This window comes from Cebus imitator, unplaced genomic scaffold (assembly GCF_001604975.1).
Source record: "Cebus imitator isolate Cc_AM_T3 unplaced genomic scaffold, Cebus_imitator-1.0 Scaffold23, whole genome shotgun sequence".
Classification (NCBI taxonomy): Eukaryota; Metazoa; Chordata; class Mammalia; order Primates; family Cebidae; genus Cebus; species Cebus imitator.
The window spans coordinates 2,438,719-2,445,235 of NW_016107338.1; the positions used below are offsets into that span (position 1 = coordinate 2,438,719).

At 38.5% G+C, this 6,517-nt stretch overlaps 1 protein-coding gene across 6 annotated transcripts in view; it reads right to left on the minus strand.

The window, feature by feature from the left end:
- The window catches only part of ZNF638 (zinc finger protein 638), a 159,171-nt gene that overhangs the window by 82,853 nt on the left and 69,801 nt on the right, over positions 1 to 6,517 (minus strand). The window lies entirely within an intron of this gene.

A 6,517-nucleotide genomic window follows, 5' to 3' on the forward strand; every position in this document is an offset into this window, starting at 1 on the left:
CAAACTACTTCATGAAGTGGGTTCTACAGCCAGTGTAAAACATTTTGAAATAAAGCCACGAAACCATTCTGCATTTCATACACTTTCAGAGTAAGGGCTTACGAAGATTTAAATTTCCCAAAAACTTTCTCTTTTCTTCTTTCCTGAATGCAGAACACAAGCCCCAACCTCAAGCCAGAGTTCATGTACATTGTGTTGTGTTGGGTGCTGTCCTAGGTGCTGAGCAGTAATTACAACTCCTTTTACATAATCTTGAAAAATACTGGGAATTTATTTCACGCTGTAATACTGAGGAAAAAAGATGAAGGCATTAAAATACTTATAAATGCACACATACTTAATATGCATGTTATCAGATATACAAATAAAGAAAATAAAAACTGTAAGCTTGAAGTTTCATAAGACCCAGTTTTGTAAAACACAATCTTCTTGGAATCAGTCTTCACATCTAATAAATTCCACAGGACAAATAAACTACACTTATGTTCCTATTATTAAATGGTTGTTTCTTGTAAGATAAAAATTTGTTGCTAATAAACTTGTTTGCAGAGTCTAAGAAAACAGTATGCAATGGCATGGAATTCTGTATAATATAGAAAATATGTAACAAAACCAGTAACTCTTCCCTTGGAATCCCTCCATATTTGTCTCACAGTATAGAAAAATATATATGGATGATAATAATTATTAACTTTATAGAGCACTGGCTATGTGTCAATGTTCTATGAACCTTAAATGGAATGGGTCATTTAATGCTAACAATCCCAAGATATGTACAGAGGAAAACACTAAGGCACACACAGGTAAAGTGACTTACAAATACAAGTGACTGTGCTGAGATTTGTACTGAAGGTTGTCTGGTCCAGTAATATGTACTCTTAACCACTAATAGATGTGAGTAAAAAAATCTTGCCATTTTCAGGCACTTTATTAGTTAAAACTGGTTGCTGACCAGCCCATCAGACTGCAGCACTATCCACACTTCAACACTCTTCTCAGAAAACACTACTTTAGCTACCATTCAGGACCAAGGTCAGCAGCCACATAACTTGCCTTTCCTCCTGGAATTAAAAAATTTATAAACATATGGACTATGCTTGTGCTTTCTATTAGGACCTCACTTTTATGCATGATTGAAATGCATGGTGGAAAATGTGAGGTCTTTGGGCATCTACAATTGTTATCAAAATCCACACCATGGATCCTATTTACTAATCATCACTGTCTGGTTCAAGCTACAATTCCATCCATTACTTTACTATACACTTTTCTATTTATATATATTAATAAAATGTTAATTTGGCTGGGAAATGGTCTTTATCTGGTTAACACTCTCCCTTCCAGTCATTTTGCACGCTGCCACCCACATTTAACTTTTGCAAAAGGACATTTTTACCACACAACTCCTCTGTTCAAAAATCCAAGAACATCTCATTCCCTTTATTTCTTAGCTTTATTGTTTAAGGTCCAACTAATCTAATCAAACTCTCTGATTTTATCAGACAGGTATTTTTACTATGCCACTGTTCCTATTCTTCCCAACTCCCTTCACCTCTTCCAATCAAAAACAAACGTTGCTCTGGATGCTGACTTATTCATCCTTCAAAGTCAGCCCCCATTCAACCTCCCTTGACTACCAATCCCTGAAATGAATCTTCCAATAATCCTTCTTTCCGTTTTTTTTAAAGACAGTCTCATGCTGTCACCCAGGCTGGAGTTCAGCGGCACAATCTCGGCTAACTGCAACCTCCACTTCTCAAGTTCAAGTCATTCTCCTGCCTCAGCCTCCCAAGTAGCTGGGACTGCAGGCACACACCACCATGCTACCCAGCTAATTTTTGTATTTTTAGTAGAGATGGGGTTTCGTCATGATGGCCAGGCTGCTCTCAAGCTCCTGACATCAAGTGAACCGCCCGCCTCGGCTTCTCAAAGTGCTGGGATGTAAGCCACCTCACCTGGCATCCAATAACCTTTCTTATTTGTTGCTTGCACCATTTTCTGGACTCTTACTATCTTATGTTTCTGCACTCATAAACACGGTCTTTTTCAACAACGTATTGTCAATTGAAGGTTTACGTTCATGGCTAAGTCTTATCCCTCAAGCATATAAACCCTACTCCTACTCAAAAGATCCTCAAATGTGTTAAACTATATGAATGATCACATCCAAAGTACTCACTAACATGCACAAATTTTCCAATTAGAATGAAACACAACAACACAGCAAATACACAGGCTTCTGATTCACCAGATACAAGCTAAAGACACAAGTTTACCAAACATTGATACCCAAATTTTGTTTAAAAGTTCATTTATAGGCCGGGCGCGGTGGCTCAAGCCTGTAATCCCAGCACTTTGGAAGGCCGAGATGGGCAGATCACGAGGTCAAGAGATCAAGACCATCCTGGCCAACATGGTAAAACCTCGTCTCTACTAAAAATACAAAAAAAAAACAAAATTAGCTGGGCATGGTGGCATGTGCCTGTAGTCCCAGCTACCCGGGAGGATGAAGAAGCAGAACTGCCTGAACCCGGGAGGCGGAGGTTGCAGTGAGCTGAGATCACGCCACTGCACTCCAGCCTGGCACCTGGCGACAGACCGAGACTCTGTGTCAACAACAACAACAACAACAACAACAACAAAAGTTCATTTCTAACAAACTCATGGTCTTTTTAAACAATCATAAATCATGAAACTGTGCCTGCCTTCTACACAATAAAATCACTTCCAAAAACAAATGTCTTTACCCAATCCTAAAAGATATACATTGCTTATGTAAACAATTTATCACCTAGTTATTTCAATGCTTTCTGCACCATTTACAACATTTGGTGTAGACTCCTCTTACAACTTCATAAGCACAGCTCTTCCAAATAATGTTTCTCGCCCAAAATAAAACAGCAAAGGAACAAATTTCAATCAGAGTGATCTAATTACTAAATGGAATTGTGAACACATATCATTTGTAATCATCTCCATTTTAAACTCCTTAAAGGCAAAAATCTACTGCGTATTTCCTCATGTGCCCAACATTGCATTACACTGATTTAAGTACACATTTACAGAAGGTAAGAGTACAACAGCCATTGATAAACTGTATTCTCCAGAATACTAGTCCTCTAAGAGTGGTCATCTACAAAGATGTTCCCTGGCCAAGAAAGTATGAAGGGCACCATACTTGATTTTTAGAGGGGAACAATGTGTATTAGCATATTAAAGTCTATGAAAGAAGTAGCTCACACCTGTAGTCCCTAGCTCCTCAGAAGGTTAAGGCTGAAAAACAGCTTGAGCCTGGAAAGCAGAGGTTGCAATAAGCTGAGAATGCACCACTGTACTCCAGCCTGGATGACAGAGTAAGGCCCTGTCTTAAAAAAAAAAAAAAAAAAAAAAAAGCCATGTGAGGCCCTGCTGTAGTTGATACACTTATCAAAATCTTTTTTACATTTTGCACTTCCCAAACCTGGGTTTCTATTCATAGAATAGACATGTGCTTCCTATGGTTTCCCAGGATATAAAAGTTAAGAGAAACTTTCCTACCTATATACCCAGGGGTCATGTCTGAAATATTTATTGACTAGTAAAGAACATGCAATGAACTATCAAAACATAGGTGCTTTACAGTGTGGAAGCAGACTCCTAAGCCCCTCCTTGGTATACCACCCTTAAACTTTTAAGGGTTGAAGCTGCTGTAGCATGAGAAGGCAGTGATGGGACATCCCTTAGGGAGGAGCTATAAGAGGGAAGGATGTGGGGGATCCACCCTTTGAGCAGCAACTACTTACTAATCAGGAAAGAATTATTTCTATATTTAACACAGCAGCATCAGTATGTAGTCACTGAATATTAATCTTGAAAAGACACCAGTCTTTCATAGAACAATCTGGAATTCACATAAAGAGAAGAATTAAAAGGCATTTCCCAGTTATGGAATTGCAACTATCAATAAGCAGAGGTTTGGCCTGTTTGCATTTTTTAGGAGTCTTAAAAACAACCACCACACCAGACCTCCCATCCTAAAATCTAATACAGTGAAGACAGAGTAAAAAGTTAGCAGCCCTGGCTCTGCCTAAAAGATCTCCCTCCCTTCTCCACTGCGAAGACAAATTGGACTTCCGTTCAGGTAGTTATTTACTAAGCATTCTGGTCCCAAGACCTGCTAGGTAGAGGTAGGAAAGTTTCTCTTCTAATATTCATATCCTGGAAAACCTATTAAAAGCAGCACATGTCAATCTTACAATAGGTCATTTCTGTCAACTTTCTGAGAACAAGTTTCTTAATCCTCCTGAACTTTCAGCCAATACTTCTAACTTATCCCATGACACCACACATATTTCATACTTTTATGTGTAGTATATCATTTTAGTTGGTATTTAGTAACATTTTCACACAATAATCCAGTTGATATAAAATCATCACCTTCTTATGCTACCATTATCATTTCTAATCCCAATAGAGAAGTTTCTGACAAAATACTTTGTCAAAACATCATTAAAAGAGGAATTATGAGTCAGGTGCAGTGGCTCATGCCTGTAATACTCTGGGAGGCTGAGGGAGGCAGATGGCTTGAATCCAGGAGTGCAAGACCAGCCTAGGCAACATAGAGTGACTTCACCTCTATAAAAAAAATTACAAAAATTAGTAAAGTGTGGTGGTGAGTGCCTGTGGTTCCAGCTACTCAGGAGGCTGAAATGGGAGGATCACCTAAACCTGGGAGGTTGAGGCTGCAGTGAGCCATGACTACAACACTGCACTCCAGCCTGGGTGACAGACCAAGACTCTGTCTCAAAAACAAACAAAGAAGAATTATGGTTAATTACTTCATTATATATTTGTTCAGCCGTCACAGCTTCCCACTAAAATCACATGCATTTTATATTGGAAGCATGACACACAATGTTAGGCATTGGTAAGAATAAAGACACTTTTTAAAAATACAGGTGGCTTACACCTGTAATCCCAACATTTTGGGAGGCCAAGGCAGGGGGACTGCTTTGAGCCCAGGAATTCAAGGCCAGCGCGGGCAACATGGTGAGAACTCACCTTTACAAAAATGAAAAAACCAAGCATGGTGATTTTTCCCAACCAGCTACCCAGGAGGCTGAGGTGGGAGGATTGCTTAAGCCCAGGAGGTCAAGGCTGCAGAGAGCTGTTTTCACCACTGTACTCTAGCCTGGGTAGCAAAGCAAGACCCTGTCTCAAAAATTTTATATAAGTAAAAAATCTGCCTATGACCTATATGCCAAATAGCATATCTTCAATGGTTAAAAAAAGTAAGCATTATGCTGCCTTCTCTTTGTGAAGGAAATTTAAGGAGTACAACAGTCACCCCTTCTCTAGGTGGATGCATTCCAAGATCCCCAATGGACGCCTGAAACCATGGATAGTACTAAATCCTCTATATACTGTGTTTTTTTCCCATACATACATACCTATGATAATGTTTAATTTTAAAATAGGCTACAGTAAGAGATTAACAATAAAAAACAGAATAATATAGTGTAATACAAGTTATATGAACGTGGTTGTTCTAAAAATGTCGTTCTCATACTATACTCACCTATTTTTGGATGGTGGTTGACTACAGGTAACTGTAACTGCAGAAAGTAAAATCGTGGATAAGGGGAGACTACCGTACACTCATATTTCATTTATATAATTTTCACTTTTAATTAAAAATATTAAGTACTTTTTTCTTTCTTTCTAAAGAAGAAGTACATTTTCAATCATTTAGCAAAATTTGTCTTCTATCATTCATATCCATTCCAAATAAAATGCTTTGACTAAAAGGATGTTTATTTATACTTCAAGCTTTCTATTTACAAGATATTATAAAGTTTTCTTTTGCAATTACATTTGAAAACATAAGGCTTCAGAATTATGTAGCTTAAGTGCCCCACCAAAGGCACCTTTCTTTACTTTGTCACTTAACTTTTACATCCTTCTCAATCAATTCAAGGGAATGAAATTCCAAAATTAAGTATCAGGTCATTCAGGATATCTTTTTAAATGCTAAGTACTCCCAAGAAATGTAGAGAAAGTTTTCTTAGCAATAAATCTAGACAGTAAGTTCAAATTCAGCCTTTATTCATACAAAATAATCACTGACATCATTGTTCTAGGTAGGGAAGGACCAAAGATATTAAAGCCAGAACAGACCTCTCTCTTCATACAGCTAACATACTTTTTAAGATGAAGCTAGTATCTCTTAAGAATTAGGGTAATCAGGCCAGGCACGGTGGCTCATGCCTGTAATCTAAACATTTTGGGAGGCCGAGGCAGGCAGATCACTTGAGGTCAGGAGTTCGAGACCAGCCTGGCCAACATGGTGAAAGCCAGTCTCTACTAAAAATACAAAAATTAGCCAAGTGTGATGGCACATTCCTGTAGTCCCAGCTACTCAGAAGGCTGAGGCACAAGAATCGCTTGAACTTGGGAGGCAGAGGCTGCAGCTAGTCGAAATCATGCCATTGCACTCCAGCCTGGGTGACAGAGCAAGACTCCATCTCAAAAAAAAAAA